The 23,648-nt window shown below is 36.5% G+C and overlaps 1 long non-coding RNA gene across 1 annotated transcript; it reads left to right on the forward strand.

Moving 5' to 3' along the window:
* Positions 1–1,071: 1,071 nt before the first annotated feature.
* LOC116552164 lies at positions 1,072–21,100 on the forward strand. The gene is made up of 3 exons (XR_004269252.1): positions 1,072–1,084; positions 3,142–3,147; positions 21,022–21,100. It is a non-coding gene; the product is annotated as an uncharacterized LOC116552164 (long non-coding RNA).
* Positions 21,101–23,648: the final 2,548 nt, after the last annotated feature.

The raw sequence follows: 23,648 nt of genomic DNA on the forward strand, positions 1-23,648 counted from the left end.
TTGAGAATCCATAGAATAGTGGGAATCTCTGCACTTTGTTGAAGCAGAACTTAATTCTCTTAGAATTTGAGCCCAATCCCTCTTTTATGTGCAATTTTCTAGGATGGACATATCAATAAATTGGGTCTCTTTGGACTCCCGCATTGTGACTCAGACCCTTTCCTGTATTCCAGCAGGCCTCAGTATTAAGGACAAAAACAAGATTGATTAGTTATTCACAGTGAAATGACTTGCAAGAAGCTGCCAAGTTACTAAAAGCAAGCAGCATTCCCTGGAAGATGGGCGAGGTAGTATGTCAAACATGACTTATTTGAGTAAGTAGATAATATGTATATAAAGTATTTAACTTGGGTTAATAATTAATTATACTTAAATTTCACTTTAGAAAATTTTAACAGCTCTGTGTGGTCTTCAAGATTTAAATACTGCAATTATAAATCTGATGAGTTTTCTTTTTACTATCACATTACGTAGCTTATTCATGAGTTTTGACGACTAGGGACACATAATACAATTCCTTTTTGCAGAATTGCTGCACCTTGTGTGTATTATTCTGCCTTCACTCTGCAGTACAAACTTGGCCCCTGTAGCTGAAACAGGTGCAGAGTGATGAGCTCTTTTAGCAGTTCTCCACACATTCTGGGACTGGTTGAGAGCCATTGGATGGGTATGGTTCTTTCTTGCCAAGAGGAAAATCTCCCCAAATAGGAACAGATGTTAATATGGGCAAAATGCTCTGTAACAATAAATTTTTTATCTTTCATTTATAGGAATTCTTTCATTCCCCCAAATACTTCAGCATTTCACTTTATACAAGAATCATTTCACTGCAAAATTTTCATCATCAAGAGATAACCAATAAACTATCATGTAATAGAAAAGGATAATAATTTAGAAAATAGGTAACACATTTGGAATTAGTTTCTATAGTAGCTCACAAGCCAATGCAGGTTGGTTGTTTCACTAAAGTTATCCTATAATAAGAAATTCTGTACAAGTTAGTTGAATAGATGCATACATATTTGATGAATTGTGCAATAGCCTTTAGACATAAATTGATCTTTAAGGATGCTCATACTGTCAGGTGAACTTCTACAATTTTTTCTTCACATCTTTAAGAATTTCCACTACTACACCATTAATTTAAATGTACTCTTGAAGGTAAATAACACATTTTAAAGCTGATTTTATAGCCAAATATGCATAGAATTAGTAATTTTTAAGACATGGTGTTAATATTGAGTTGTCACTAGTTTTAGAATACTTCTTAGTTGTTTTAGATGACCATTTTCCTTCAATAAATTAATAATGATTGGCAATATAAAAATGGTGATTTGGGGCTATTTTTCTTCGTGGAAAACTGGTTTAGCACAGACTATTTTGAAGGTAATTATTACTTTATCTAGGTGTTCCAGAAACTGCCTAGAACATGATTTTAGATGCAGCATATTGAAATTTACATTTAGAAACTGATTTGTATTTGCTCATATATGCATATTTCACTCCTTTTATTCAGATAAAAGAAAATACGGTAAATGTATCATAAAGATTATAACTAAAATTTAATTTAAAATTTGCCATAAAATACAGTAAATTTACCATATTTTCTTTCATCTGAAAAACATTCAAATTATTGAAGGAAAAGAGAAAATTTTAGAATTACAAAGATAAAAAGTGTTGGTTTTAAATGTAAACTCATTGATTTTCCTGAAAATAGTAACTACACACATTTCTCTAAAAAATGTTAACTATTGTTTCTGAGTTTAAATATAGATTCACAACAACTAGTTAACTTCAATCAAAAAAATTGAAGAACATATCATCTTAAAAGATTTTTTCATCTAGTATGCAGTATCCTTTTGATTAATTGAAGGCTTAGATCATTACCTTAGTGTCTTTGCCATATAAACTTAAACATATTTCTTTAGACAAAAAAGTATAGAAATGACAGTATGTCAAATGTTAGATATTTGCCAAATTATGGTAGGTACATAAAATCAGAATGTGGGTAAATAATCTAAACAAGCTATCTCAAGTTGTTTAAGCCAGAGAGAGTATTAAATACTGCTTTACTGCAATCACGTTAGGGCCAAAAGATAGTCTGCACTGGGGCTCCTTTGAAAGAACAGATCATAGCTATGCTCCATGAGGTCCACTTACCTTCAAAATGCTAACAAAAAGAAAACCCTTCTCTGATCCAGCAAAGCTCAGAGAGACATAAAAAGACAGAGATTCAGCCCAGTGTGAGTTAGTCACTGTGGGCTTGTTTGCACAATTATGTGCGGGCAATGCTGACACACAACTTTCCCGTAACCAGCAGCTGCGATTAGCAGTTTTCAGATTTATTTGAAATAAACAGATCTCCTTTTATTCTGCATTCAATGCACAGACTTGCATATTGACTAAAGAGAGAAGGATAACTTTGTTGCTGAAATTTAGGAATTGGGCACATTGTATTTAAAGCAGGAACTCTGAATAAATGAGGACAGATAAGTATCCTATGCAATCGTTATTGAAAGTATGAATACAAATAATTAACTAATATGGATCAATATGATACTTGAAATCATATTTGAAACAACAAAAGGAAATGATCACAATTAAATGAGGATAATATTTATATGTATCCTTGCCTAAGAGTTTTGGCAATTCCTTAGTGATTAAAGATTGCGTATTATTAGTTTAATCACATAAGACATTTTAATTTGACATTTATTAATTTGAGTCTTATTAGTCATTAATACATCATACATTATTTATCTCCTAATCATAATTGCCATTTTAAACAAATTCTTGAATTGGGTTTATAAATCCTGAGTTATTGAGCCTTCACAGATACTATCTGGCAATTATTTTAACTGGTTGATTAAGATGAATGAGCCAAGAGAAACAAATAGAATATTAAAGAAATACCTTGATAATAGCTATTATTCCCTGAACACACAATATATTATGAGAGTCATATTTTCCTGCTACTTTATGTGTTTCTAGCTTCATTTTGAGGGCTCACCATTAGATACAGGAAGTAGATATTGTAATCTCCTGCAATAATAAAAGAAGAATAATTTTCTAGATCCTAATAATCTTGAGACGAGGTATTTTCAAATGAAAAATTTTAAGTTTATTTGGAGAATATTGAAGAAAATAGTGAACTTTAATTAGTGTTTAAAAAAATAACAAGTAGGATCCTGGCTGGGCACAGCAGCTCACACCTGTAATCCTGGCACTTTGGGAGGCCGAGGTGGGCAGATTACTTGAGGTCAGCAGTTTGAAACCAGCCTGGCTACCATGGTGGAAACTTGTCTCTACTAAAATTAGAAAAAAAAAAAAAATAGCAGGGCATGGTGGTGCATGCCTGTAATCCCAGCTACTAGGGAGGCTGAGGCAGTAGAAAGGAGAATTGCTTGAGCCTGGGAGGTGTAAATTGCAGTGATTCAATATTGTGCCACTGCACTCCAGCCTGGGTGATAGAGTGAGACTCGATCTAAATATTAATAATAACAAAAATAAATGAATAAATAAAGATAACTGGGAATAGTTGAAGCTTAGTTTTCCTTTGCAGCCCCATCACCATTATGCCTGGGTCAGTTGATTTCTGACTGGTACAAAGAAGATGTAGGGTGGGAAAAACAAAGAAGATAATGAAGACAATGTTTTCATTAGGTTAAGCAAAACAGGATGCTATAGAAGGGTGAAGGGACTTCGGATGTAAAACAAATAAAAGAAACTTAGGCAAAAAAAAAAAATATATATATATATATAGGAACATTTAAGCTGGGACTCTGTGTCCCCATAACATCCAGCAGAGGGTTTGTAAAATAGAAAAGCCAAAAGGTATTGATAAGTACAAAATAGTACCTACTTTTTCACAGCCTCCGCTTGATATGCAAGAGACAATTGTGTCACATGATGGGTCCATGTTCTAAGACTATTACTGTGTGGTCAATGGCATGAGGTCACCCAGGAAAGTAACACAAACTACAGATGTATTACATTTGACGGATAAAGGCAAGACTTGGATTTCCACAGTGAGTGCTAACAGGGCATCCAAAAGGACTTTGTAATAGTAGCCAGACACTGAGACGCATCAGTGTAGAATCACAGGTACACAGCTGTGGCCATCCAATGTGCAGCAAAATCCAACAAAGACATAGAGAAAATCCATCAGACCAAGCTCTTTCCCCCTGCCAACACAAGGGCACTGTTACAGGAAATGAAGATTACAAAGGTTGAAAAACCACTGATAGCAAGTTGGAATATGAATTGATATGGTTCGGCTCTGTGTCCCCATTCAAGTCTCAACTTGAATTGTAATTCCCATAATCCACATGTGTCATGGGAGGGACCTGATGGGAGGTAATTGAATCATGGGGGTAGTTTCCTCAATGCTGTTCTTGTGATAGTGAGTGAGTTCTCATGAGATTGGATGGTTTAATAAATCTTTGACATTTCCGTTGCTGACATTCATTGTCTCTTCTGCTGCCCTGTGAAGATGTGCCTTCTGCCATGATGGTAAGTTTCCTGAGGCCTCCCCAGCCAAGCAGAAACATGAGTCAATTAAACCTCTTTTTGAAATAAATTGTCTAGTCTCGGTTATTTCTTCATAGCGGTGTGAAAACAGACTAATGTATGAGTTGACTGTATTTTACAAATAGGAACTGAGATAATTTGAAAGAAAGTTTTGAGCTCTTTACAGTAAAATTTTCAACTTCTGAGATACTGGCTGATGAACTAGATAATCATTACATAGATCAATTGGAGATTTGATGAGATTAGCTGGAAAAGTCCATCAAAGTGAACCACTTCATAATGTGCAGTCTCAATTCCACGTAGAGGCAAAATTAAGTTGAAAATATATTCAATATTTTGTCATGAAAAATTATATAAAGAAAAGAAAGAGTTAACCTGTTTCTACTGAGAATCTCTGGCACTGATTTTGTTTTAAACAGGGAAACAAAATTTAACAGTTGTACCCAAGTAATAACTTAAAAAGCATTCATTTATTTTCTAAAAAGTGACCAATTACAGATAATGAGTAGCTTACATTTATCTTAATCCCTCAATATTGTGGGTTTTAGAGGGCAATATTTTACTACTACATCCTGCTAAATATGTTCCAGATCTTAACCCCTTGCTATGTAATTATTTTGCATTCCCCCTAGAAAAGCAATTTAATTCAGCCTCTGTTTAGTCTTTCAATAGGCCAGTAATTTTCTCTTTCCTTTTGTAATCAGGGAACTTTTCAGATATTTTTAGAAGATAAAGTGTTTCAGAAAGTGTAAACATGGGTGTTAAATTGGTAAAGAAACACGTGAGAACTTTTAACATTGTCACAATTTTCTATAGAATCTCCTAAAGAACAAAATTTTGTGATTTGCAGTCACATAACTTGCAAATTCATTTACTGGTAAACACTATGGTTGAAAATATCTCTTCTGGTTTCTTGCAAGAAGCATTTTGGAAAGAAAATTCTTCAAAGTTTGAAAGCAGTATATCAGGGAAGAAATGAATTTACTCTATATTTTTTCCTCACCAAATAATTATTCATACAGTTCCGTCTTAATTGAAGGTATGCTCTGTTTCTCCTGCTCCTATTTGAATGAGTTGAATTTTTCTTAATTATTACAATTGGTTCCTCTGGAAAGAATGGAGATAGGAAAGATAGATTTCCAACATTGCTACGCAATGCTCTCTTCTGCTGCTGTACAATAGAGAATGCTTATATATAGCATGAATCTTTTGTATAACCACAGGTCCTGTGACACTTGGAAACTAACTTGGAGCAGGAGTGCTTATGCAGCCTTGGCTTCCCTGAATTCTTCTCAGAATGCTTCACGGACCAGTGTACCAGAAGACCAAGAATTTTGGGGGGAATTTTATTTTGCGAGAACCTCCTGAAATTTGAGATGTTTGGGTCACTGGGAAAATGTCTTGCCTTCTCTATTGAATTTCACTAGCAATTGAGCCTGTTTAGTCTCCATCCTAGGTACAACTTTTCCTTTCTGGTTGAGATCTTCTTTTTCAAGAGTGACTATGGACTCCACCAAGACTAGACTAGTGGTGTTTTATCCACAATTATTACCTACCACAGTTTATGTACTGCTAACTTTGTGTGGCACTCCAACACTATGGTATAATTTATTTGGAGTATCTCAAGTTATTCTTGTCTCCTAGTTAATCTAAAAATTAAGACTGTTAGGCCTTTTGTCTTGGAAAAGTGGCAAATTTCAGGACTGAATTGTCTCCATTTTTTTAATTAAATTAAATTTATTTATTTATTTGAGATAGAGTCTCTTTCTGTTGCCCAGGTTTATGTGCAGTGGCATGATCTCAGCTCACTGCAACCTCCACCTCCCAGGTTTAAGTGATTCTCCTGCCTCAGCCTCCTGAGTAGCTGGGATTACAGGCCTGTGCCACCACACCTGGCTAATTTTTGTGGAGGCGGTATTTCACCATATTGGTCAGGCTGATCTCTACCTCCCAACTTCAAGCAATCCACCCACCTCGGCCTCCCAAAGTGATGTGATTACAGGCATGAGCCACCATGCCTGGCCTGTCTTCATGTTTTAAACACACCAAAAGTCTTTATAGGCATGACTTTACACAAAACTCTATGGGAAAAAGTGATTTTCCAAGTATTTGTGGACATCAGAGGGATCTCATAACTTTTTTTAGGTTTGAGCTCTCATTCAAAATTTTATAAGATTTTCCCACAGGACCACATGGGATCTTCAAATAGTAGAATCTTGGAAGTACAAAACAGTGCTCAGAAATTAATTATTTAAAATGCCTAGCAAAACATTTGAAAGTTGTTAATCAAATATAGGTTACACACATTCTAGGAAATTTCACAATCTATTTCTGGCATTCCTATACGTTTTGCCTAAAACTCTATGCTTCTTTGTATGCTACAAATCATCACAGTATTTATTAGAATATAATCTGTTTACCTTATATGTCAATTTTTCCAACTCGTAAGCTCTTTGAGAGTAAGCAGAATAACCGTTGTTACTCGAGTATATAGGATATTGCCTGCAACAAAGAATATTGACATTAAACAGTTTTCCTTCATCCATCTTCTATCTCCAAATTTGCATTCTCTCCATAATTTTGTCACAGTTTTATTCTTCACATTTTATCAACATTTACCAATGATGATATACAGTGGTTGATATACAATATGTAAATTTTAATTATGTTTTATGTATCCAGCTTCTAGGAAGTAACCTCAGGTGGGCTGGAATATCTTTGTATTATTGCTGAGTATGTCTTAAATAGTGTCAGTCCCATAGAGTGTGCTCAATGAACATGTCCTTTGTAAATGAATGAATGAATGAAAGAATAACAATTTAGAAAAATAAATAAATGAGGAAGAAAATGGAAACGCTTACATGTGAAGCTGAAAATAAAAATACCAAAAGGAAAAACAAAAGCTAACATATTTATTCTTAAAATTTACAGCACAGAGCAGAAAAGAGTGTCATACACATTGTTTGGCCAACACAATTTTTTTGTACGTTAGGGTAGGTTGTGTGTTGTTGCTAACTGATTTCATGTTAAAAACAACTACTAGATGTTTACTTACTTTAAACAAATACAGTTATTTAGTCATATTCAAATCATCACAAACTGCTGGATTTGAGTAAAACTAACCATTAATTTGCTACACATCCTACAATTCCCTATTGCCTTCTATATTCTGCTGTCTTTTTAATGCTACTTTGTTTAGCACTACAGACATTTATAATTTGACTTGCATACTCTAAAGATAAAATGTTGCAATTATCAAATTTCTGAGAAAATCAGTTGTTACTTTTTGAGACATTGTTGTATTTGTTTTGTACTGCTTTTAAACTATCACAAATTTAGTCACTGCAAAGTATTCTGTATTCATTATCCCATGGTTTCTATGGATCAGGAGTCCACAAATTAGTTGGCTGGATCCTTTCTTCAGGTTTACACCAGGCTAAAATAAATGCATTAGCTGGAGCTACAGTCTCATCTGAGGCTCGAATCCTCTTCCAAGCTCTTTAGGTTGTTGTCAGAGTTATTTCCTTACAGCTGAGGTCCTATGCATATGTTCCACGTGTAGTTTATAGCATGGCCATTAGTTCCTTCCAATTTACCAAGAGAATCTCTGAGCTACTTCACATTCTTATAAGATATTGTCTGATTAGGTCAGGCACACCCAGGAGGTTCTCCTAATTGAATAACAAAAAGTAAACTGATTAGTAACCTAATCACAGGATGATTAGCCATCATATTCACAAGTTCTTTTTACCCTTAAAGGAAGAAGATTATATGAAGGTGGGGTCATGGGAGTGGGATCATCTTAGAAATTTGCCTGTCTCAACTATTAACTCCAAGTAATAAGACAAGGCCTGAGACTTATTGTTATAACAAACATCCAGAGCTATAAAATTTATAAGCAAAAGAAGTGTTATCTAAGCATAGTATTTCTTTGAATAAACTTTTTAAATTAAAACATTTTCAAGAGATAACCATTTGAAGTTGCAATAGTGTTAGGGAATCTTTGGGGTATCATTTTTCTGACCAGAAACCTGTGTGGCTGGTGTCACCTTTACCTGAGTTTTGCTCACTCCCACTGGACTTGTTTTGCTCACTCAGGGTGGCAGGTTGTGTGTAACTCATGCTACAAGCCTGGGTCCCTTGACTTCCAAGGGTGAGTCAGGTATGGAATGGTGAGGGGTGTGTGAGCGAGTGTGGGGTTTGACCACTGTGAACAGTTAGACATGCCAGCTACTGCAGCGGGGCAGGCAGCTCCAGGTGCTGACTCAGGCACCAGCTTTTGTGAGGCTGAAGCTGACCAGGTACACTGCAAGCAGCTTCTGTGGCTGGCACTAGAGAACATGGTGGTGTCCACAAGCTTAGAGATGTCAGGAACCACAAGGCCCCAAAGAGGGACTCACAGCCCTGGCTCAGGAATCTCCCACGACTGAGCTCCCCAAAGGGCCACAGCTCTTTTTGCTTCTCATCGCCCACAACACGGCAAGCCAGGGGCATGTTTCAGCCCTGTTTCTGTTACAGCTATTTTAACATCACCATTAGGTGGGTCTCAAGTTCTTGTTCTGTGACCAGGAAGACTGACGTATGCAGACAAGTGGAGGATGAGCAAGATAAAGATGAACTTTATTGAGTGATAGAATAGCTCAGAGAAAACCTGTAGCAGGTAGCTCCTTTCCATAGCCAAGGTGTCCTGATGAGTGTTCAGCTCCTAGCGGAGTGGCTAAATATGTGGTAGTTAGTTAAAAAGCGATGCAAAGCTAATAAAACAATGTCTCAAAAAATTGCAAGTCATCCTGGCATGTGTTCAGCTATCATCAGCAGAAAAGGTAGCTCCTATCTGCAGCTGGCCATCCAGCTCTCAGCAGAAGGGAGGCCCTAAAGTGGGTGTCCTCTTTCTGCAGCTGGTTGTCCCAATGTCTGCTTAGCTGTGGCTGGGTCTGGGGCTTTTATGGGCCACAGAAGGAAAGAAGGAAGTGTGTGCCTATTGGTCAATGGGTGGACATGGGTGGGCCCAGAAAAGGCATCAGAAGTATTCACTTTTGTACATAGGACTGGCAGCCTGGCCACCAGCCTCCAGGCCCTCTCTGACCTGAAGGTGAGAGCTCACTGAGACCCACCCCCTTCCACCCAAAATCCTGTCTGCCTCCTGCTGCCCTTCATGATGCCTAGGCTGTAGGTGGCAAGGGACAGCTGTAGGCCAGTGCTGAGCTGTGCTCAGCACTCCTCCAGGATTCCTTCCTATGCTCATTGTACCCAAAGTCTGGAGAGGGCTGAGGTAGCAAGGAGCTAGCATGTCAGTACTGCTCCAAGCATGTACATACCTACCTAGGCTATGACAGCACCTGGGCTTGGTCACAACTTCACTCCAAGATTGACAGTAGGGAGAAGCCAGGCAGCAGAAGTGTGTACTTCCAAGCCTGCAAGGGTAAGGGGGCCTTTCTGTGCCCCCAAGAGAGCAGGGATGCCTGAATCTGCAGTTTGGGCAACTGCAGCTGTGCCCAGGAAGGCAAGGGTTTTGCCTGCTCTATGGAGCAGGTGACCCAGGTCCATAGCCTTGGTTTGGGTGGCTGCAGGTGTGCCCTGTAGGGTGGGGCTCCTGCCTGCTCCTGTGCCTCAAGAGCACAGGTTCATAGCTGTGGCTTGGGCAGCTGCTGCAGCTCCCAGGGAACTCCTGCCCCCAACTCAGAAGGCACAGGTCTTCTGCTTGTCCCCAGCTCTGGCCAGCTCCTGGAAGCTTGGAGCCCTGGCCGTGCCTTCCTGCTGCAGCCAGTGTGATTGCAGTGGCTGTCCCAGATGGCCTGCCACTGCCATCAATATGATTTCCCCCTGCCATGTTGAATGTGAGTAAGATCCCAAACCTACATTATTGGACTTCATGTGGGTACATAGTTAGTGTAGGATGGTTATGACCAAAGGATGTTTTGTATGACACATTTGAAAATCACATAATACAATTGTACAAAATTGGTGATTTTGTACTTATTACACGCCCCATCAGAGATTATTTGTTGTTTTTGAGATGTCACCTCATTTCTTGGATTAACTAGGTTGTTTTTACTGAGATTTTGCATTGCAAATGGTTATACATACCATATATTGTTTTATCTAATTTAATGCAAATTTGTTTATATTTTTCACCAAGTGCAAATACAGTTATCACTTACTTATTTAGATGACACAGATGTCTCCTTGAAATACTTTGTTTCTTTTCTTTTCTTTTTTTTTTTTTTTCTGAGATGACGTTTTACACTTGTTGCCCAGGCTGGAATACAATGGCATGATTTCAGCTTACCCCAACCCCCTCTTCCCAGGTACAAGCGGTTCTCCTGCCGCAGACTCCCGAGTATCTGGGATTACAGGCATGCATCACCATGGTTAGCTCATTTTGTATTTTTAGTAGAGATGGGGTTTCTCCATGTTGGTCAGGCTGGTCTTGAACTACCAACCTCAGATGATCCACCCACCTCAGCCTCCCAAAGTGCTTGGATTACAGGCATGAGCCACTGCTCCAGCCATTTTTTTTTTTTTAAAGATTCTGTCCTGTCTCTTTACAAATCAAACAACTGTGCTGCAAGTTCAAAGAATATCAAGTTTAGGACTCATTTGACTCAATTTTGAAAAAAGGCTTTATTGTTGAACCACAGAGAAATTATCACTGGTCAAGAGTAATGAATGAAAGATTTTAGTGCTTGTTAGTTAATACCCTACTGAAAATTTAATGAATTTCTTATGACATTTTATTTTAAAATATTTTTTATTAGATGTTTTCATTAGTATTAGTAGTAGTATGTAATTTGGAGACATGAGTAAACTGCTTGTTTCAATACACAACATGTAGTAAGTATTAGCTTTCTCAAGTGAATTTACAGGCAAAGTATATGCTTAGGAATTACAGTTCTCAAAATCATGCACTTATTTATGCTATAATAAAAAAAATGTGGACAAAATATAACTCAGTTCTTGTCCCATAAAGATTTTCTAAGAACCTTGCAATATAGGGAGAAAGATAATTTAAAACAAGTATTTTACAGGTTTGAAACAGATTTATTTTTCTCATACAGAGATCCAAAACATTTAGCCTCATATGTCAACATGTAAACTGCTGGTTTAAATCCCATAAAATTATGACATAATTTAATATTATAATTAGTAGCTACTATAATCTATCTTAAACTTTATCTGTAATTTAGTACCACTTAAAAAATTTCATGATGTATATCATCTAGGTTTTACCAGTTGGAAAGTGTTTTCACACAAATATTGTCTTATACATTATTATTAATTCTATTTAGATTATATTCTGAAATGTATTATTACAAAGATAGTGAATACAGGTATACAAGTAAATATGAGCTGTTTAAGGAAATTCAGCACAATTTCATAAAAATCATTTTACTGAAAAAGTATTTATGGCACTTAACATAAACTCCTTGTCTAAGAATATATAGCATTGTTAGAATTTGAGTGCTTCTATTTTTCCGTGGTGTTGTTCTTGTTTTTAAAGTCCTACAGATACTTGGACTATTTTTCACATGAGGACTTTGCTTACCTAAGATGTGCCCCAGAACTGATTCTTATATCTTCCATATTACTTGTGGTCTCAGGCATTGACAATCGAATATTCCATTCAAATGTGAAAACTATATTTTAGGGTGTTTAGATGTGAGGATCCACTATAAAGAAAATTTTGGACAGTAATCCTGAAAGTAATTGCTATGCTCTGAAGAAGACACAGTGTTGATGAAGATGGGCAACAAAATCAGTACAATTGTTTATAATGCCCGCAATGCACCGATCTTGCTGTATATTTTAACAGATTGGCTTGCTAGTTGTACTGAAGAATCTGAGCACTTCCTACTAACTTTTAAAATATTTCTGTTATGTTTTGCCTAGCCAAAGTGAATTCTGCTATAGTCAATTGAGAACTTTAACTACAGAAGAGGGTTTATTTAAAAAGATATGTGCCTATAAATATTTTTAAAATATACGCCAGGTACAGTGGCTCACAACTGTGATTTCCGCAGTTTGGGAAGCCGAGGTGGCCGGATCTTGAGGCCAGGAGTTCAAGACCAGCCTGACCAATATGGTGAAACCCCATCTCTACTAAAAATACAAAAATTGGCAGGGCATGGTGGTATGTGCCTGTAATCATAGCAACTTAGGAGGCTAAGGCAAGAGAATCACTTGAACCCTGGAGGTGGAGGTTGCAGTGAGCTGAGATTGTGCCTCTGCACTCCAGCCTGGCTTACAGAGCCAGACTCCACCTCTAAAAAATAAAATAAAATAAAATAAAATAAAATAAAATAAAATAAAATAGCAGCCAGCCAGCCCTGAATATCACCTTGTCAAAATTTTAAATGGAAATACACACTAAGTCTTCTTTCTCTCTCTCTCACATCTATCTATCTATCTATCTATCTATCTATCTATCTATCTGTCTGTCTGTCTATCTATGTGTATATACCCATTGATTTCTTTTAAAAAATTACCATGAACCTGGTATTTTTAAACAACAAAAATTTACTATCTCACAGCTTAAAGGGTCAGAAGACCCTGGAAGGCATGTTCCATCTGGGTTCTCAGGTTCTCTGCTTAGAGTCTTATAACGGTGTAATCAAGGTATTGTCAGAACTTTGATTCTTTTTTACAGGCTTTGGGGAATAATCTGTTTCAGCTTATTAAGGCTGTGGCTAAATTCAGGTCTTTCCATTGTAAGCCAATTTCCTTATTGGCTCTAAGCCTAAACAGAGTCTTTGCTCGTCAATACTGTCTGTGCCCTTCCCCTGCTTTCTATGCAGCCCATTTCCAAAAAACAGACAATAGAGTTCCCCAAGTGCCTCTTAAACTTTGAGTCACCCCAAAGTTTCTCCTTCTGTCTCATCTCCATGACTTCAATCAAAGAAAGCTCTGTTTTTGATGCATCATGTAACTGGATTGTACCCACTTGGATAGTCTAGAATAATCTCTTCATTTTGAGGCTTTTAACTTTAGTTACAGCATCAAAGTAACTTTGCTGTGTAATATAACAGTCACATGTTCCAGTGATTAGGGGTGTGTATGTGTGTGTGTGTGTGTGTGTGTAATAATAGGAAAGCAGTCTCAGTGTCCAGGATGCAGTTGTCTCCTGTGTGGAGGTGAAACCATCTTTAATAATGAGGCCTTGGTTTGGAACGCTGTTGTCTAGGATATGAGAGTGGGGTATTATTTTTAAATAAATACTCACCAGGGTCTTGTTGTGACTCTGTAGTGTAATAATGAGACTGAGCCGTTGTAGAATTTGAAGGAAATCTTGGGCCTGGTTGCTAACTTGACTTGCAAATATCTTTTCAGGCCAGAGACTTTATAGAAGCACAACTAGCAACGGCAGTGTTGACATGCATATTAGTTCTTCTTCTCCTGCTCAGAATGCTGTCCTTACCACTTCTTAGTCTTCATTCTCAACTCATACCTCTTCCTTGTGATGTCTTTCCTGACCACTGCCACCTACTCAGGATTCCCTCCAATGCTCTCAGCAGATTTGGCTCACATCTGCTCTGTACAAGTCACGTTGCTGTAGTCGATGTTTGTCTTCCCACTAGATGGAAGTTTATTGAGAGTGAGAGCTTCTTTTGTGTCTTTTAATATTTTTATTTTCAATTTTTGTGGGTATGTAATGAATGTATATATTTACGGGTTACATGAGATATTTTGAATCAGTCATACAATGTGTAAGAATCACATCAGGCTAAATGAGGTATCCATCACCTCACACATTTAACCTCTGTGTTACAAACAATCCAATTACAATCTTTCAGTTATTTTAAAATGTATAATTAAATTATTATTGACTATCATCACCCTGTTGTGCTGTGAATGATAAATCATATTCAGTCGTTCTATTTTTTTTAACCTGTTCACCATCCCCACTTTTTTCCCCACTCCCTTTACTACCATTCCAAGCTTCTGATAATCATCTCTCTATTCTCTATCTCCATAAGTCCATTTGTTTTAATTTTTCAGCTCGCAAAAATAAGTGAGAACATGTGAAGGTTATCTTTCTGTGCCTCACTTATTTCTCTTAACATGTTACTGCAAATGATAGAATCTCATTCGTTTTTAAATTGCCAAATAGTATTCTATTTTGCATATGTGCAACATTTTGTTTATCCATTCATCTGTTCTTAAACACTTAGGTTGTTACCGAATCTTAGCTATTATGAATAGTGCTGCAATAAACTTGGAAGTGCAGACATCTCTTTGATGTACTAATTTACAAGCCCATCAACCATGTACAAAGATTTCCTTTTTGCCGCATCCTGGCCAGGATTTGTTAGTGGCTGTCTTTTGGATAAAATCCATTTTACCAGGGGTAAGATGATATCTCATTGTAGTTTTGACTTACAATTCTCTAATAATCAAATATATTGAGCACCTTTTCATATACCCGTTTGCCATTTATGTCTTCTTTTGAAAAATGTATATCTAATTTTTTTTCATATTTTTAAGTCAGTTATTAGATGTTTTTCCTATAGAGATACTTGAGTTCCTTATATATTATGGTTATTAATCCCTTGTCAGATAGATAGTTTGCAAAGTTTTATTTTAGTAATTTGGTAGCTTTAGTCTTAGGTTTAAGAATTTAATCCATTTTGATTTGACTTTTGAATATGGTGAGAAAGAGGGGTCTAGTTTCATTCTTCTGCATATGGATATTCTGTTTCTTCAAGCACCATTTATTGAAGATACTGTATTTTCCTCAGTGTCTGTCCTTGGCACTTTTGGTAAAAATAAGTTTACTGTAGATGTATGGATTGTTTTCTATGTTTTCTATTCTGTCCCATTGGTCGACACGTATGTTTGTATGCCAGTACAATTCTGTTTGGATTACGATAAGCTCAGCTTATTTGAAGTCAGGTAACGTGGTTCTTACAATTTTATTCTTTCTGCTCAGGATAGTTTTGTCTGTTCTGGATCTTTTATATTTCCATGTAAATTTTAAGATTGTTTTTCTCTATTTCTGTGAAGAATGACATTGGTGTTTTGATAGGGATTGCACTAAATCTGTAAATTGCTTTGAGTAGTATACTTTTTAACAATATTGATTCTTCCAATACTGAGCATGAGCTTCCTAGTCTTTGTGTCCTCTTCAAATTCTTTCATCATTGGTTGTAGATATTATTGTAGAGATCTTTCACTTCTTTTAAGTTTGTGTATAGGTATTTAATTTTATGTGTGACTATTGTAAGCGGAATGACTTTTATTTTTATTTTTAGATTGCTTGCTGTTGGCAAATAGAAATGCTACTAATTTGTGTACGTTGAGGTTGTATCCTGAAAATTTCCTGAATTTGATAACATTTCTAAGTATTTTTTTGGTGAAGTGTTCAGATTTTTCCAAATATAAAATCATATCATCTGCAAACAAAGACAATTTGATTATTCTTTTTAGTTTGGATGCCCTTTATTTCTTTTTTTGTCTAACTGCTCTAGCTAGAACTTTCAGTACTATATTGAATAACAGTGGTGTAAGTGGGTATCTGTGTTATGTTTCTGATCTTAGGGAAAAAGCTTTCAGTCTTTCTTCCTTTAGTATAATACTATCTATGGGTCTATTATATGTGGCTTTTATTATGTTGAGGTACATCCCTTCTATACTCAGTATTTTGCAGGCTCTTATTATGAAGGGATGATAAGTTTTATCAGATACCTTTTCTAGCATCAATTGAAATGATCAGACGATTTTCGTTCTCCATTCTATTGATATGATGAATCACATTGATTTGCATATGATGAACCATTCTTGCATTCCTGGGATAAATTTCAATTGGTCATGATGACTGACTTTTTTTTGTTGTTTTTTTTTATATGGACTCTTGCTTTTACTGCCTAGGCTGGAGGGCAATGGTACAATCTCGGCTCACTGCAACTTTTGCCTCCCGGGTTCAAGGATTCTCCTGCCCCAGCCTCCCGAGTACCTAGGATTAAAGGCATGCTCCACCTTGCCAGGCTAATTTTGTATTTTGGAAACGGGGGTTTCTCCATGTTGGTAAGGCTGGTCTCGAACTCCCAACCTCAGGTGACCTACCTGCCTCAGCCTCCCAAAGTGCTGGGATTACAGGTGTGAGCTACTGCGCCCAACCAACAAGTGACTTTTTAAATGTATTGTTGAATTAAGTTGGACAGTATTTTGTTGAGGGTTTTTGCTTCACTGCTTACCAGGGATATCAGCCTGTAATTTTCTTTTTGATGTGTCTTTGTTTCAGTATCAGAGTGATACTGGTCTCATAGAACGAGTTTGGAAACATTCCTTTCTTTATTTTTCAGAATACTTGGAGTAGAATTTGTATTACTTCTTTAAATGTTTTGTAAAATTCAGCCACAATGCCATTGGGTCTTGGGTTTTCTTTCCTTGGAGATTTTATATTACGTCTTTGATCTCATTATTTGTTATGAGCCATTCAGGTTTTAGATTTATGTATGATTCAGTCTTGCTAGGCTGTATGTGTTTAGAAATTTATACATTTCTTCTAAGTATTCTCATTGTCGTATACTTGCTTACAGTAATCTCTAATTATGCTTTGATTTCTGCAGTATTGGTTGTAGTGTCTCCTTTTTTATTTCAGATTTTATTTACTTGAGCAATCTCGCTTTTATTCTTAGTCTGACTAAAGGTTTGTGAATTTTGCTTAAGCTCTCAAAAACCAACTTTTATTTCATTTATCTTTTGTATTGTTTCCATTGTTCAATTTTATTTATGCTTTGATCATTATTATTATTATTATTATTATTTACTATCTTGGAGTTTTCTTTGCTCTTAATTTCCTAGTTCTTTGAGATGTATTGTTAGGTTATTTATTTTATGTTTTTCTCCTTTTTGATGTAGGTACTTACAGCTATAAATTTCCCTTTTAGTACTGCTTTGGCTGTATCCCACAGGCTTTTTGTATGTTATTTTCGTTATTTTTTTTCAAGACATTTTAAAATTTACCTCTTAATTGACCCACTGGTGACTCAGGAGCATATCATTTAATTATTATTTCCCCCAAAACAGAGTCTTGCTTTGTCACCCAGGCTGGAGTGCAATGGTGCAATTTGGGCTCGTGGCAACCTCCGCCTCCTGGGTTCAAGCAATTCTCCTGCCTCAGACTCCCGATAGTTGGTATTACAGGCACATGCCACCACATCCAGCTAACTTTTTGTATTTTTAGTAGAGGCAGGGCTTCACCTTGTTGGCCAGGCTGGTCTCGAACTCCTGACCTCAAGTAACCCTCTTGCGTAAGCCTCCCAAAGTGAAGGCATTACAGGTGTGAGCCACCACACCTGGCCCATATTGTTTAATTTTTATGTGTTTATATAGTTTCCCAAATTCTTCTTGTTGTTGATTTCTAATTTTATTCCATTGTGGTCAAAGAAGATACTTGATGTTATTTCAATTTTTCAGAATGTTTTAAGTCTTGTTTATGGACTAATATATGGCTTATCCTTGAGAATTATTTCTGTTCTTAATAGAAGAATACATATTCTGCAATCATTAAATGAATGTTCTGCAAATATCTATTAGGACCATTTGGTCTATGGTGCACATGAAGTTCAATATTTTCTTGCTGATTTTCTGTCTGGATGAACTGTCCAATTCTGAAAAATGGGATGTTGAAGTCTCCAGATATTATTGTATTTGGGTCTATCTCTCTCTTTAGCTCCAATAATATTTACTTTACATATCTGGGTGCTTCTGTGTTGGGTGCCCATATTTACAATTGTGATATCCTCTTGCTGAGTTTAGCCCTTTATTAATACATAATGACATTCTTTGGTGCCTTTTGTTTTGAGATATATTTTGTGTGATGTAAGTATAGCTACTCCTGTCCTTTTTAGGTTTCCGTTGACATGGAATATCTTTTTCCATCTGTTTATTTTCAGTCTATGTGTGTCTTTAGAGGTGAAATGTGCTCTCTGTAGGCAACAGATTATTAGATTTTTTTAAAAAAAATTTATTCTGCCACTCTGTGTCTTTGGATTGGATAATTTAATCAATTTACATTCAATATTATTATTGATAAGTAAGAACTTACTCCTGATATTTTGTTTTATGTTATCTGATTGTTTTGTGGCCTTCTTTTTCTTCTTTTTTTCCTCCCTTTCTTCTTGTTAATAAAATGTAATTTTTTTTTCTGGTGGTATGCTTTAATTTCTTGATTTTAATTTTTTTGTGTATCTGATACATGTTTGTAGATTTGAAGTTATAATAAGGCTTATAAATAATATCTTATAACCCATTACATTAAACTAATGGCAATGTAACCCTTATTCTATAATCAAGCAAACAAATGTGCAGAAAGAAAACTAATAAAAACTCTAACCTTTATCTTTTTCTCTTAGTCTTTTAACTTTTCATTTTTTGACATTTATATCTTATCATGCTATGTGTTGAAAAGCAATTGCAGTTATCATTTTTATTGTTACATTCCTTTGCCATTCTAAATAAGATATACTAGTTTACATACCACCATTACAGTATAATATTCAGTGTTTTTAAAATTCACTGGTACCAATGAATTTTGTACTTTCATTTGATTTCTTATTGTTCATTAACATCTTTTTCTTTCAGATTGAAGAACTCCCTTTAGAATTTCTTGGAGGACTGGTCTGGTGTTGAAATCCCTCAGCTTTGTTTCTCTAGGAAATTCTTTATTTCTCCTTCGTGTTTAAGGGTATACTATTATATAGGGTAAAAGTTTCTATGTAATATACTATTACATAGGGTAAAAGTTTCTTCTTCAGCACTTTGAATATGTCATGCCACTTCTCCTGAACCATAAAGATTCCACTAATAAGTCTCCTACAAAACATAGTGAAATTGCATTGTATGTTATTTGTTTCTTTTCTCTTGCTGCTTTTAGAATCCTCTCCTTACCCTTGACTTTTGGGAGTTTGATTATTAAATGTATTGAGGTCATCTTCTTTGTATTAAAATCTACTGTGTGTTATAAAACCTCTTGCACATGAGTATTGATATCTTTCTCTAGGTTTGGGAAGTTCTCTGGTATTACCCATTTGAATAAACCTTCTCTTCCAATCTGACTCTCTACTTCCTCTTTAAAGCCAATAATGCTTAGATTTGCACTTTTGAGGCTATTTTCCATACCTTCTAGGTATGCTTCATTCTTTTTCCTTTTGTCTCCTCTGTGTAGTTTCAAACAGCTCGTCTTCAAGCTTACTAATTTTTTCTTCTGTTTGATCAATTCTGCTCTTAAGAGACTCTGATGCTTTATTCAGTAAATCAATTGCATTGTTTAACCACAGAACGTCTGCTTGATCCTTTCTAATTATTTCACTATCTTTGTTAAATTTATCCAGTAGGATTCTGAACTCTTTTTATTATCTTGAATTTCTTTCAGTTTCCTGAAAACAGCTATTTCTAGTTCTCTGTTTACAAAGTCACATATGTCTTGTCTTTCAGCGATTGGTCCCTGGTGCCTTGTATAGTTTGTTTGATGAGGTCATGTTTTCTTATATGGTCTTGAGGCTTACAGATGTTTGTTTGGTGTCTGGATATTGAAGAGTTAGGTATTTATTGTTCTTCACAGTTTGGGTTTATTTGTACCTCTCCTTCTTGGGAAAGCTTTCCAGGTATTCAGAGTGACTTGGGGTCCATGATATACATTTTTGGTCACTGCAGCTGTATCTGCTTAGAGGCTATTGCAAGTCCAGTTATGCTGTGGTTCTGGCACTTCATGATTAAAACACCAAAAGCATTGGCAACAAAAACCAAAATAGATAAATGGGATAATATTAAACTTAAAAGCTTCTACACAGCAAACAAAACTATCATTAGAGTAAACCAGCAACCAACAGAATGGGAAAAAATTTTCACAATCTACCCATCAGACAAAGGGCTAATAACCAGAATCTACAAATAACTAAAGCAGATTTACAAGGAAAAAAAAAAAAAAAAACTAAACAAACCCATTCAAAAGTGGGTGAAGGATATGAACAGGCAATTCTCAAAAGAAGATATTTATGAGGTCAACAAACCTATGAAAAATTCTCATCATCATTGGTCATTAGAGAAATGTGAATCAAAACCACATTGAGATACCATCTCACGACAGTTAGAATGGTGATCATTAAAAAATCTGGAGGCAACAGATGCTGGAGAGGATGTGGAGAAATATGAACACTTTTACACCGTTATTGGGAGTGTAAATTAGTTCAAACACTGTGGAAGACAGTGTGGTGATTTCTCAAGGATGTAGAAATAGAAATTCCATTTGACCCAGCAATCCCATTAATAGGTATATACTCAAAGGATTATAGATCATTCTATCTTAAAGACACATGCACACATATGTTCACTGTGGCACTGTTTACAATAGCAAAGACCTAGAAGCAATGCAAATGCCCATCGATGATAGACTGGAGAAAAAAAATTTGTGGCACATATACACCATGGAATAGTATACAGCCATAAAGAATGATGAGTTTGTGTCCTTTGTAGCAGCATGGATGAACCTAGAAACCATCATTCACAGCAAACTGACACAAGAACAGAAGACCAAACACCATGTATTTTCACTCCTAGGCGGGTGATGAAAGATGAGAACACTTGGGCACAGGGAAGGGAACAACACTCACAGGGCTAGGTGGGGGTGTAGAGGGGAGGGGAGAGGGGACATGAGGAGGATGTTGAGGGATAACTGCAAATCACCATGGCATGTATGCACCTATACAAAAATCCTGCAGGTTGCAGGATGTGCACATGTACTCCAGAGCCGAAATACAATATAAATAAATGAATACATATATAGATACATACATACATACTCCCTCTGTGAGTACCAACTGAGTTCTTCTCAGTGTAGCTTTCTCTTGACACATGGTGGCACTGAGTTCCAATGTATACCATGAGGCCACTGCTGGGAGCTGTGGGAGGGGTGGTGTTGGTCATTCAAGAATGCTTTCCCTACCTCCTTCAGTACCTGTTTCAGTGATACAAAGTTAAAACCAGGTACTGTGATTGCTCACTTGATTTTTTTTTTTTAATGAAGGTGCTTTTTTATGGAGACAGTAGTTAAGTTAGGCGTTCCTGAAGGGAGGGTAATCAATGAAGTCTTCTCTTCAGCCATATTATCCTGTTATTCTCATTCGTGTGTTGGCACGATCTGGGACTTGATGCACATCAATCACTTAATGAAGCTCTTTCTCTGCACACTAGATAGTCTTAGCTTTTGCCAGTGGAAAATTTTGCCTCTTGTTATTTTAAATTGTATTTCCTTTATCGATAGGGAAGTTCATAATTTTTCCTGTGTTTATTAGTTATGTGTGTTTCTGTAGATTATTTATATCTTCTGCTCACTGCTTACATGAGACTATTTATCTTACTATTGGAAACTGAGTGTATTAGACCTTTGCCTGTTAAATATGTGATAATTTTCTCCAAGGGAATTTATTAATTTTGTTTTAGTTATTGTTTACTAAACAAGATTTTATTTTAAAGGTATTTGATCTGCCACTCTTCTTTATGACTTGCAGGCTGGGAGTCTAACTTAGGTGGACCACTTCAAGATCCACATTATTCCCTCTTACTTTCTTGTGGTACCTGTGCGTATTTGTGAATGTAACACTTAGGTCTTTAATCCATGTACAGGCTTTAACATTTATAATATGAGATAGGGGTTAAATTTTGTTCATAACAGATAACCAATATTCACAATAGTTATTCAATGGTTCATTTCATTAACCAGGTGTCTCAGAGGGATTTCACAGGACAGGGAAGCGTTGAATGTGAGGATGATGGATCCAGGTGGGTGATTGGGATCGAGTGCACAGTGACAGCAATGGGAAAGTGATGAATGCCGGTCAGCACAGCTATCCTGAAGCCAGGAAACACACACCTTATCATTATTACATCTGTGAAGTAGCCAACGGTTGAATTTTTTATTTAACAGTGGAAGAAATGGGACTTTGGAAAGGTGAAGACTTATGCCTGGTCTTACAGCTACTGCAAAATCTTTCATTCAAACTCAATTTTTCTGGTACCAGGTGACTAATAAGTGGTCTTTGCTTAATGTCAGCCTGGTTCTTTAACTTGGAACAGTCTCGTGCAGCCATGTTGCCATCTGGGATCACCACTGTCATTGCTGGTTTATTATTTTTAAATTATTATTACTTTTCCTGTTTTGGGCCTTTAGCTTCCTAAAGCTATGGGTGTTAGGTTGTATCTGTCTAATAACTTGACATCTGCCTTCTAAGTATTTATGGGAAAAGAGAGGGGGAGAAAGAGTCTTGTGGTCTATCTCATTGAAGGTTTCCCAGTCTATCTTCCTTTGAGATTTGTACTTTGACAACTATAGCAGACTTTCCTTGGTACATTGTTGTTAGACTTATCCAGATAGGTTTTTTTTGCATGCAGTTATGTGGAATGCTTACTAGGGCCCAAGTACTTTAGCTAGGACTTTTATTGTTGAGCAATCGTATAATTTGACAGGCGTTTGGGTGGGGTCGAGAGCATGAAGGGATGAGATGTTGGTTAGCATGAAGGGATGAGATGTTGGTTCCCATGCCTCAGATCCCTCTTTTCCAGTAGATTAAACATTGGACTACTGGTATCCAGAGATATAACCCATAACAACCCGGAGGATCTAAAGATAATGTATTTTGCCTGCAGTAAACAGCAGCAAGGTATGCAGCAATGAAGAGGACAGGTAAGCCACTATCTTTACCTGAGGAACAGGTGCCATTCCTATCATGAAGGAGCCCAGCCAACATCTTCCTCCATGTGAGTCACCAGTAACACACAGACAAACCAGAGTTCTGCCCAAAACTATGGTGAGGAAATTCCAGTGTCAAATACATGGCACATCCCTGGAATAGGCCTCTGGCAGACACAGGCAGTGAGTAGAAACCAACCGGAAATCCTCATTTGGAAAGTGCTACTCACATGACTTATCAATCACTTTTACTGCTTATGGTAAGCCTCCATCTGGGATAGTATGTAGCTACTGGATTTTAAAAATTAATAATCACTTTTGAATATTCAGATGCTGAGGAAATTTGTGTGAGGAGAAATGTGGGACCGTCTCCTCACACTCTTCTGTCGTGTATGGGGAACACATCAAATATCCAGCTCTCTGCCATAAAATA

The sequence above is a fragment of the Sapajus apella genome, unplaced genomic scaffold (assembly GCF_009761245.1).
Source record: "Sapajus apella isolate SASKATOON/1434 unplaced genomic scaffold, GSC_monkey_1.0 scaffold11, whole genome shotgun sequence".
Taxonomy (NCBI): domain Eukaryota; kingdom Metazoa; phylum Chordata; class Mammalia; order Primates; family Cebidae; genus Sapajus; species Sapajus apella.